The sequence below is a fragment of the Pelodiscus sinensis genome, chromosome 28 (assembly GCF_052426305.1).
Source record: "Pelodiscus sinensis isolate ZL-2025 chromosome 28, ASM5242630v1, whole genome shotgun sequence".
NCBI classification, from domain to species: domain Eukaryota; kingdom Metazoa; phylum Chordata; order Testudines; family Trionychidae; genus Pelodiscus; species Pelodiscus sinensis.
In genome coordinates, this window is record NC_143079.1 from 8,634,940 (window position 1) to 8,647,278 (window position 12,339).

Genomic DNA, 12,339 nt, shown 5'->3' on the forward strand with positions numbered 1-12,339 from the left:
GGGTAGGCAGAGGAGTAAGCGGGGGGGGGGGGAGACAGGCAGGCAAAGGCACGCTCCCACCCCCAGACCAATTACAGTCTGGGGGTGGGAAACCTGGAAGTATCTCAGCCCCTCCCCTTCCAGTACAGCCCGGTGCCACTTCAGAAATTTTTGAAGTGGCCCCCAGCAAAAAATTATTGCCCACCCCTGGTGTAGATACTAAGCACCCTCATTGGTCAGTGAAGTCAAAGGGAATCACAATAGGTCAGCGCCTCTGAGAATCAGTTCCTTTGCTGTTAGCTCTCGGCAGTAGAAAGGCTATCGGCACTCTGGCAGTAGAGGACAGTGCCACATTCCCCTCGTACACCAGAGACTGGGGGGTCCAGCCTGTTAGATTTTGTGTGCTCCAAGCTCGGGGGTCAGACCCACACAAGCCGCAGGCCACATTCGGCCCCTGGGCCTGCGGTTCCACACCCCTGCTGTACAGCATCAGGAGGGAATTCAGTACTCTTAGTATGGCTTTGAGCAACACTGATCAGGAAGAATATTTCAGTGGAGACAGGTCCTTGCTGTTTTATAAAGTATTCTGCATTGCTTACCTGGGGGAAGCAGAACAGCAGCACGCTTAGATGCCAGGACCCTGCAATTCCCCAATATATCCATTGTCCTTACGTCTCTTTCAAGGTCTCATTGTTACCACATGGGCCATGGCTGGCCAAGTCTCAGTGGCATCCAATGGAAATTGGTGAGGAAATAATGATAAGGGAGCTAATGAAAAAATCATGACGTGCCTACGCCCGGGTGAAATCAGACCTGCCATCAGCTCTGTATGCGAATGCGGCACGCACATGCACATCGGGGCGGGAGCCTGCAGCTGGGTGGAGAACAGCAGAGGAAAAAGTGATTTTAAAACATATTTATTAAATCATTGCTGTGAACGGAGAGGAGAAGAGGAGCCTGGGAATCCGCAGCTGAGACTTGGAGGCGGGAGGGTGAAAGGAGAACACAATGTATTCTTTATGAAAAGACGGGGTGGTTGGGTTTTTTTCAGAATCTCGCCCTTCCCAATGAAATAACAATGCTCGCCTTAAAGGGGAAGTGGCGCAATTAGGTCAACAGTATTACTGCAGGCTCTGACCCTGAAAACTCTTTCTAACACACCCAGGTCTCAACATGTGACTAGTTCAATTGATTCTGAGGGGAACGCTTGGTAGAATAAGCCTCCATTTAGGTACCGTTTGATTATCTAAGGTGACTATCTTGCACGCCCTTGCTAGTCATGCTAAGGTGCAGCTTATAGTTCCAGTGCCAAAGGAGGGGAGCAGGGACCGAACTGTGACTAAATCTAGTACAGTAGACGCAGCCCATTGGGGTTCTACATGGGTGCGTCCACACTGCACCCTTAGCTCGAAATAAGTGACGCAATTTGAGCTACGCAAACTGCGTCACTTATTTCAAGTTAATTTTTTAAAAAATAGCGTATTTCGTAATTTGGCACTGTCTATACAGACCCAAATTTCAAAATAAACTGCTATTCCAAAATGTCCCTAAAGCCTCCCGGAGTGAGGTTTACAGGGACGGCGGAATAGCACGTCCGTTATTTTGTACGATATTTCGAAATAAAGGGCGCACTGTCAAGACACAGAAGAGCTATTTTGGGATAACGGAAGTATCCCAAAATAGCACCGCAGTATAGTCCTACCCCAAGTGTCCTGTGAGACGTTTCGTTTACTGTTGCCCACAGGGTTGCCAGATTCTGCTGCTTTCTGTTTACATATGTACTTTAAATTAGCATATATAACCCACATCCATGTATAACCCGCACCCTTGTATTACCTGTGGTTTTTCTATCCTGTGTAAAAAAAAGAATAGATTATCCGCGGACGTGTATAACCCGCAGAGACTTCTGCAGCAGCCCCGGGAACTTGAGCAACAGCGCATAAAGAGCAGACACAAGGTGACAGCCATCCTGCTGTCAGCGAGCCGGCCGGCTTGCAGGAGGGGAGCCACTCTCATGACCAGGCCCGGCCCGGACAGCCGCAGCCAAGCGCCACCCACCCTCCTCCAAGTGGGGGGAACAGAGAGCGCAGCGCAGATGTGCTGGAAGCACATCAGGCCCTCCCTGCAGCGGAGCTGACCCAGGTCTAATGGGGGGCAGGCAGAGCTGCGACGGGAAACTGATGCTCCTGGAATAAAAATCAATTTATATAAGACACGGACATGTATACCCCACGGGAGGGTGGGGTTTGTAAAAACATGTGTAACCCGTGGGTTATATTCGTTAATTCACAGTATTTTCTTCCCGGTATAATTCATGTGAGATGCATGTCGAGCCAGGGCAGGTGAGGTGAGGTCGGGGCGGCCCGTGACTATTGGCCGACTCAGCCGTCACCTAGGGAGCCGCCTTCAACAGGGCGCCCGGGGCGCCCGATGATGACGTCACGGGGTTCACGATGATGATGTCACTCCATTAACGTCCATGCAGGTGGGGGCGCTGATCACGCGTTCCACCTGGGGCGCGAGCTGCCGCAGCCCGCCTCGGGCCTCTCCTGGGCGAGGTGAGTGCTGATTGCACGCCACGCTGACTATGGGAGCTGGGCGCTCCCCCAGCATGCAATCAAAGAGCTACTCAATCGGGTCAATCGGCACCCCCCACAAATTCTAGAGACACAAGCACAGGTAATGAAACAACCCTATCCCGGGCGGTCGTCGTGGTTACGACAATCTTGCGGCCCACTGAGATGAACGGGGCCACTCCCGCGACCCGTTCACTCGCCTCGGTCACCTTTCACTGCTGTTATCCCTGCTCCCCCTTGTTCCACAGGGGACCTACCCTGTGCTAGCTCTTTTCCCAGTGCAGCGTATTTCCCGTTCAGTGCCAGCCAGCTCCCGGGGAAGCTAAACCACAGAGACCCCTGCTCCCTCTCCAGCCCACCTACCCATGCAAGACAGAAGGTGAGGCGCAAACTCCCAGCAGCTCCTCTTCCCTTGACATTGTGACCCATGATGCGGCCTAAGTGGGTTACGGCCTCATTCCCCACCCGACAGGTGCAGTAGCCAGCTCACGATGAAGTAATTAGTGTCTGGGCCCTTACATTATTGAACAAATATTTAAATTAGCATTAGCGTTATCAATTTAAATATTTAAAGTAGCATTATCGTTACTACCATTATCTTCCTGATCTATCACATGTTCATCTGGGTGCAGTCCAATAACATACCGGGCTCCGAATTAGCACAGAGTGAGCTATACAAAGCTTTTCAGTGATTACTGCAGCACAGGTGTATCATGACCCTGTACCACTAGGTGGCTTCATTGATCTACCTGCTCACCCACCGGACCTGCCTTGCATCTTGCTAAGCTGTTTACGTGTGTGGAGTAGGTGTAAACATGCTAATCACACCAGCCGGGTAGCATTTTACACCAAGCTTGCATACACATGGCAGATGGTATAAGGTAGAAGTGAATCAAAACCTCTGCCCCTGAAACTGGGCCAACACCAATCTCCCTCTCATTTTTTCCATCCATGTGTGGAATAACTTTTGTCATGTGCACTGAGGCATGTGCAGATGTGCACCACCAGTAGAAACATGCTGCTGGCTGTGGGCACCCTGCTCATCAGCTTGGTGGCATTTAAATCCTGGGTGGCTGCCCAAGCACTCAGCTTCCAGGGAACAGTGGCCACCACTGGATACTGATCAGAAAATTATTGACGGAATTTTTTCCATCTGAAAATCTATTTTGTCTTCGTTGAAATGCTTTGCTGGAAAGTGTTACGTTAAACAACATTTTTTGATGGGAAATCTAAGAAATAATATGTTTTGACATTCTCATTCCATTCTGTTTTGATTTGCATGTATTAATTTTATATTTGTAGTTAATATGAAATATTATAATATTTCAACATAACCAAAATGCTACATATCAATAAGGTCATTTTGAAATATTTAAAATTTCCATTCTGTAAAATGATTTTTTTAAATAAACCCATTTGCTATTTTTGTCAAAGAAATTGTTTTCCATACCCAAAGTTTTGCATTTTTCTAACAAATCTGAAAATGAAAATGTATCAGATTTTCATTTTTGTTCTCCATTCTCCCCCATTCCTGCCTCTTTTCTCTCTAGCAAAACAGAAAAAAGGAGGGCGGGGGGCAGGTAAAAAGGAAAAATAAGAGTGAAAGAAAAAGAGGGAAAACATCCCCAAAATCAAGAAAAACCTAAATCTCATATATTCTCTATAAAAGTTTCCCAGAATTTTGGAACAGAACAAAAATAATTCCTTTTCCAAACCTGCAGAATGAAAAAATCATTTCGGAGTTTTCAAATTTTCATCCAGCTCTTTTTTGTGAATTAAGCTGTATTGATTTTTTAAACTACTTTGCAAAGATTCAAATTCAGAGGAACAAGCTCAAAGCGCGTAGACGTGGATGAAACAAAACAAACAGCAGTGTTAGTCTCCTGTCCCCTCCCCTCCCCCACCTTTCCGAGTCTCAGGAGACTGGAGCCTCTCAAAGCACCAGAGAAGCAGGTGTGGACGTATTTTAGGCAATAACAAATCAGTTTAATTAAGCTCTCTACAGACTTGAAAACCTAGGGGTTTGCTTTCCTTTTCCCTAATAAAATATCCCACAACAAGTAAAGCTGCTCTCATGCGAGTTTGTCCAAGTTCTCGCGTATCAGACGGAAGCGACCCAATGCCGCAAACGTCACTGAGTTCTTTCTTAAGGGTATTTATTTTAGGGACAGTCTTAGTCAGCCGTGCATGAGGGACAATTGTGTTTTATTTGTATTGCAATAGCCCCAGGATCCCCCACTGGAGAATTGGCAACGCATTGTGCTAGGTGCTGGACAAAAAAAAAAGCAAAGGCTGCCACCCCGAAGAGTATCACCTTCACAGGTCGTGGCAACAGGACAGAATTGAGCTCAGTTGGACTGCTGTTGTAAGAACCACTTTACACCTCTCTCTCCCTCAGGTTCCCCTCACAATCCTTTAATGTCTTTCTCTTTACAAGCCCCTTCTGATGTAGGGCATTCTTATTGGGCAGATGGGGAACTGAGGCACAGAAGAAGTAAGGGATACATTTTCCTGCACTATTGAAGCATCACACCTGAGTAGATGCCTTTGAAAGTCACAGTCAGCACCTTTGAGTCTCAAACAGTTAGGTGTTGAACATCAGAGGACTTAGTGACAGGACAGGGAATTGAACTCAGGTTTTCCAGCTCTCAACCTAACTACCAGACGGCACTCTGCAGTCGCAACGTTTCTACAGCACTGGAAGGAATCTAGGCAAGCTTTTCACCTCAACCCTGTTCTGCAAGGACAATTTCAGGTAGTAGAAGGTCAATTCCACCTCCAGGGCCCATTCAGTTCTTGGAATCTGTGTTGGAACTACCAACTTTGCATTTTTAATAGATTCGGTCACTGGCGTGTGGCATGGAGACCCTCCACTTAAACCAATGAATGGCCACCAGGAGGTAACAAACTCTACCAGATCAGAAGCCGAGACTTTCTAGGCTTGATCCAGTGAGAGTCTTTGTACAGCTGGAAGAGAACACACACATGAGGACCCGTTTCCAGACAGAAACCATCTTCCGGCAAGACAGAAGCAACACACTCTGGATTCTGATTTATGAGCCCTGAATGATATGATATGAGGGCCCTGGAAGAATAGTTTATGATCGAAATTATTGCAGGCAAATGTTGGTTGGTATTTTAAATCACACGCTAATATTGATCAGTTAATGTATGTCACACTTGCTTAAGGTTCATGAACAACTAAAAAATCTTTACATCTACTTTTTACTAGTTCTTTAAGCCCAGCGATAGGTACACCTTTCTATAGCAGCATCTGCTATATTATTTACTGTTTTCTGAGTCATTGACTTTAATCACGCATCTGGATTTTTAAAAGTATATTAGCAAAGTCAAAATCAGGGACAAAGTGCTTTTTTAACCTTTCTTTTTTTTCTGGGGGGAAAACCAGCATTTTTCAACTCCGTTTTTTACAAGAAACTTCAAAACATAACTTTGGGCTTCAAAATTGTTTGAGTCAAATGTCAGTGTGGAGTCTTTTTTCAATTTTTCATAACAGTTCTGCTTCCATAGGGAAAAAAATGATATAGAGAAAAATACTTTCAAATAAGGTTAAGTGTCTGGCTTAAGCTGACAAAAAACAGGAAATTCAAAGTTAAGGCTGATTCTGACAAATTCTGGCTCTTGTGAAAATAAAGGCAAAATGCAGAATGGTATGAATTAAGAAAAACGTCTGCCAAAACTTTGCACCTCAAGGATATAGTCCATTTACAGCAGGGAAATAATAAATAAATAAAACAGCCCCTTTCCACTCTTGTGTTATTTAAATGGGATTGTATTTAATTTTTTACCAAGTTCATAAAAAACATAATTTACTCATGAGACAAACTCTATATCAAGGGTAATGATATAATTAGGTGGTTCTGTAAAATGTTCATTATTTACCTGCCAGCCAGAAAACCACCAAAAGAGTTGTTTGGTAAATATGAAGTAAAGCAGTTTGTTTGTTTTGTTTGTATGTAAATAAGAGAGGTGGGGGGCCCCCAATCATTTACATATGCACTTAAGGTTTTTTGGAGGGCGGAGATATAGGCAGTGTAATCATTCTTCTAACTAAACACAATGGGCTTGATTCTTATTTACATTAAGGCTCTTTTGCACTACTTTACCAATTTAGAGATGGGAATACGTTCTAATTTATACTAGCAGAGCAGGGGGCTGGACTTGATGACCTTCTGAGGTCTTTTCCAGCTCTATGGTTCTATGATTCTATGAGTGGTGTGAGAATCCAGCCTGATTTCTTCTTCTTTTTTTCCCCATACAAATGCATTGTATGGAAATATTTCTCCTTTGGATCCATTCTGATATTTACATGTCCAAGATGCAGATGTTGCATTATGAAATTTGTGCCTAATTATAAATGAACAAGGCCTTCCCTCTCTCCCATGTCATCTTGGCCATTTTTACAAATATATCTATAGTTATGATATATCAAAAGAAACTAAAAAACTGCACCTAGTTTGTGGCATATCACCTTAGAATTTTTTAAATTAGTTCCTCAGTAATTATTATTTGTGTTACTATAGATTGCGGTAGCATCTAAGGAGCACAGCTGAGATTGATGCTCTATTGTGCTAGGCACTGTACACATACAAAATGCTGCTATTTTACACTCATATTTTATATTCTCTTTACAGTTATTAAATATGCTCTCCATGTCCCTTTGCCTATGGCTACACTATGAGTTTTGCCACAAGAGCCTATGCAAATGAAGTTCAGATTAGCATTTTCCCATGCTTCATTTGCATACTCTCTTTTGTTCCGTTTTTGCGCTAGGGCTTTTTGAGCAAAAAAAGGCAGTGTGGCTGTAAGCCGTTTTGCGCAAAAAAACCCTTTTTCCACAAGATCCTTATGCCTCTCTGGGATAGGCATAAGGATCTTGCGGAAAAAAGGGGGTTTGCGCAAAACGGCCACAGCCACACTGCCTGCTTTTGCGCAAAAAGCCCTTGCGCAAAAACAGAATGAAAGAGAGTATGCAAATGAATCAAGGAAAAATGCTAATCAGAACTTCATTTGCATATGCTCTTGCGGCAAAAGTCATAGTATAGCCATAGCCTTTGAACAACATTATTCCCCTTTTACAGATGGAACGGCTGAGGCATGGGGAAATTAAGCAACTTGCTCAAAGAATTACAGCAAGTCAGCAGAAGAGAATGCTGATTCTTGCCTAATAGTTCACATGCAGTATGATAAGTTATGTGTGTGAGAGACACATCAAATAAATTAAACTCTCACAGACAAAGTAAGCTGGCCCACCCAACAAAGCTTAATCCCTAATTCTAGTTTTATGTTCATTGTATACATCTCTGGATGCTGGTGTGTAAACTGGAAATGCTTATAAATCCTTAATCACATCAGACACAAACAACCAGCCTGTAATTATGTTTCTTATTCTGTATCTTCGTACTGAACTCTGCCTAGTACACTCAACAATATTTTGGGAAATCAGACAAGCATGATCCATAGCCTTGTTTGTGTCCACATGGAAAAACGTTGCCAAGGAAACTCCCTAATATAAAAACTGAAATATAGTTTGACCCTTAATTCCAAAAGGAGCTGCAGGGAGTTTACTAAAGTTCAGCAGAGATTCTGGTGAAATGTGAGCAGGATGCTTAGAAAGGAGATCCTAGCACCAGGAAGCAAAGTTAAGGGACAAAATGCAACTTGCAGTATGACTGTGTTTCTTAATATCTTTGCTAATAGCTTTTGTACTATTATCTCAGACCAAGTGAGAACACCCTAAATGCAACTGAAATCCATACATTATCCAAAGAGGAAAACAGGAAAACATACATTTGGGGACAAAAAAGAATGAAAACTTGTAATGTTAGCACAATCTTTTTTTAAAGGTACAGTTTTCCAAGAACTGCATTTTTCTGACATCTTGTGCATATTGAGGCCCATAGAGACTTCACATTTTCCACACTCAGCACTTTGAGGGTCAGAGAGGTCAAAGTACCAGTATTCCCAATGGATCGCTGATAGTTCACCCAGAACAATCAAGCTACCGACTGCTCCTCCCCCCTCGTTACTAGCTGACAGGAGTAGAGAACTAGCCAGTGCCTCTTTAAAATAGAAAACCAGAGGCAAAAGATTAATTAGGGATATTACATTGCTCCAATAATTTCAGTGTTTTAGATCTCTTAAACTGGGTCCCCCTCCGCTCATCAAGAGATAAAAGTTTGCATCAATTTCCAATTAAACATAACTGCAGTCTAAACTGTTCATTAGCGCCTGTAAACTAATCCTAGATACAATTTCAAAATTTGCCCCAGTTTGATGTCAGGCAAAATTGGCTACCTCTTTTTCACACCGTGTCTATAGAATATCTAGCAAAATGGGGCCTATATATGCGATCAATATTTCTGATGGTTAGTGCAATACAAGCAGCAAATACTATCAATAATAATTAGAATATCTCATGTGCTTGCTCATGTATATCTAGCTAAAAGGAGCTAAGGTTGTCATTAAGCTTGAAAAATATTTGCTACAAAAGCAAGGCCAATTTAGACAAATACACATAAGAACAGTCATATTTTCTGATCATTTTATATTAGTTACAATAGTACTGTAACTAAGAATCCACAGTAGAATTGCTGTGCCAATATGTAGACTTATGGATTCACAGCACTTTAAATTCTAGCCTATTGTTTGTAAATACACGATGCAACACATGTCTGTCTGGTTTGGTTTTTTTAAGCTGTGTGAATTGTAAACTTTTAATAAAAATAAAATATTTGGCTGAGAACTGGAGTTGAGAGTATGTGGATGTCCTTATCTTTATGTAAATATTAAGGAAAAACACTTCTCTGGCTCTCTACATCAAAGCTATTTTTAAGAATTAAAAACTGGAATTATAAAAAGGGTGATTAGGGAGAACTTTTTTTAAAAAAATCTGAGTACAGGAGAATTCTGTTTAAGCAACACTAGTTTCTGGTTATATTAGGTCAGAGCTCACACAGCTGCCAACGAAAAGTTAAAAATTACAGCCCCGAAGATGAACAGATGTGGTTCGAATTACACTGCTTTGTTAATCTTTATGAGCTTCTTAGATAGGATTCAAACCAACATCCAGTTTTGCCAATGAAATAAATATTTCTATAATGTGGATGTTTTCCCATGTTCATTCCTTATCTAAAAAATATTTCTCACATAATAAACTGCATTACATCATGTATTTTAGGAAAATAAATTAAAACCTTTTTGGGGAAATAGGATGTGGTTAAAAATTGTTAAATCATCATTGACTATAGTTCTAACAATGACATGCATGTTTTTCCATGTTCTTCCCCCACTTTAGAATTAAAATCGTTAGAATTTAGCCAGTTTGGCAATCTCCAACATGGAAAGCTATTTAACACTGTTCAAGTGCTAAGTTTTGTAACTTCATAACAGTTTGTAGGCCCCGATAAAAGCTGAATGACTGTTCAACATCTTTAGAAGCACTCATAATATTCTGGGCAAAAGTCTTAGGAAAATGACATAAAGCAGGCGTTAGCTGCCAAAAATACAGTATATTTTAACCAAAGATGGGTAATATTTGGATATGATTTCCTGTATTTCTCTCCTACTTATTTGTCAAACAGATACAGTCCCAATGTGTAGAATTTCCATTCCTTGTATACTGCAGAAAAAGATGCCCAGAAGTTTACATGAAAATTAAATAACCTCAGCTGGAAAGAGTCCTCGTTAAAAATCTGGAGCTCAATTTTTAGCACCCACAACTCCAATCAAAGTCAATGAGCGTTACAATCACTAGTGGGCGAAGGATGGAAAACGGTCTTTTAAATTCTTTGTCGCCGTTGTGAGTAAATATTTTGATGATTGGACATCTCAGGGTAAAGTAAAGAGACTTAAATTCTCTAAAATTGCCTGATGGTATCAAATAAAGGTTTTGGGTTTTGCCACAACTGGGGTTAATGAGATGGACTTGTCAACATCAGACTGTTGAGACATTAAGAGGATTTCATTGTGTGCCACCTTTTAAACTCCAGTGTTAACTCAAATTGCAGCTTCTAGTGAATTTTCCCTGTGCTAAGTGATTCCAGATGAACCCTAGTGACAGGCTTCAGTCTCAGGGTAGTTATTCATTTCACATTAAAATCTCGTGTTCCCAGGTCTGGGCCGTTATCTGGCCAAGATCTGATGAGGGAATACAGAAAGAGAAGCGCTTTCAAAGTTAGGGTCGAACCAAACAACCCAGAGCCTGTAACTGACTAATAACCACCTACAGTATTTGTTGAGATTTTAGTTTACTGGGAGTTGAGGCAGGCTAGAAACGGATTAAGATTAAAACACACACACACACACACACACACACACACACACACACAAAACCACTTGAGCCCTCATAAAATATCAGCCCAGCAGGGAAAGACAAATCGGAACCTTTTGGCCGCATTATCAGCTTTAAAACAAAATATTCAAAGAATTTTCTGAACTGCAGGTCCACCTTTCAATCCATTTAGAATTCATTAAACGCATATATGAACGATTTTCTCTTTTTTTTTTCCTGGTTCATTCAAAAAGAAAAAAAAACAGTAAAAATTGCAATACAGGCTTTTTACCTACTTACTCATAAACCTTCCCCATTTCCAATAGCTCTATGGAATCTGAGCACCTACAATGCTGACATTAGTTATTTTAGCTTCATGACAATCCCCACTTTACAAATGGGGAAACAGAGAGGCAAAGTGACAACCCTAAGGTCACATTGGGAGTCTGTGGCAGAGCTGAGAATTGAAAACCGGTCCCTTGAGTCTTAATCCTTTGTTTTAAATACACAACCATCATCTATGTCTCTCCCAAATTGGATCGTATAGTTAGTCCTGTAAAAATAATAGCTAGCCTGCCTCTGTGGCCAAAACACAATGCTTCAGAGAAGGGAAGAAATTCAGAATCAACAGGGCCAGCTGTGCAATGCTGTACTGCTGATCTCTGTTCCAATCTTATGCCCTGAAGGATGAGATTTGATTACCCTGAACTTAGCTGCCATGTCTACCATTGTTATTTACTGAGGAGTAGTAAATACAATAATATTCCCTCTAAGCTGAGAATTTGGGCAGCCACCCAGCAGAGATTCAAATGCAGCCCAGCTGATTAGCAGAGCAACCAGAGTGGGCAACATGTGTTTATACTGGTGGTGCACATCCGCACATGCCTTAGTGCACATAAAATTTATTTCGCACAAGGATGGAAAAAAGTAGAACTGAAGCAAAATCTCATGGACTAACATTTCCGTTAGATATACAAGTGAAATTCACCCCCATGCAGAAAGCTCTGCATGCCGCTAGGTTCCATGCAAATGGTTTTAGTGGTGCATGGATTCTTGTGTGGCTTCCTGTGCTGGAAGAATAGTTCCCATGCCTGTGCTTTCTCCCGCTGAAGCCAATGGAAATTGTATATGGGCCCAGAGCCCTGGTCCAAACCTGTTCATGTTGAAATTGACGGGAGGTTGGCCCCCGTCTTCAGTTTGTAATGGACCCTTGAGATGAGGTTTTTTACAGTTTTCCAAACAGGATTTGAAAGCTCAGTTCCCATCAATTTCTAATGGCAAATGGGCTTCTAAATCCCCTAAGCAGCTTTCAAGCTCGAAACTTCTGCAAGCATCTCTGTCTCTGCGGCATCTGTTCCACGCTCTACATTTTGGGGGCCAAGGGAGAAGATGAGACACTTTCAGCATCACTTGAACAACGAAGAGTTAATCTCAGCCCCCCACTCCTCACGCACATTTATCAGTCCCTTTTCCTGTCACATCACAAAAATA

General features: G+C 42.0%; 1 protein-coding gene across 2 annotated transcripts in view; it reads right to left on the reverse strand.

Moving 5' to 3' along the window:
- Nucleotides 1-12,339, reverse strand: part of EBF2 (EBF transcription factor 2) — a 211,517-nt gene that overhangs the window by 119,477 nt on the left and 79,701 nt on the right. The window lies entirely within an intron of this gene.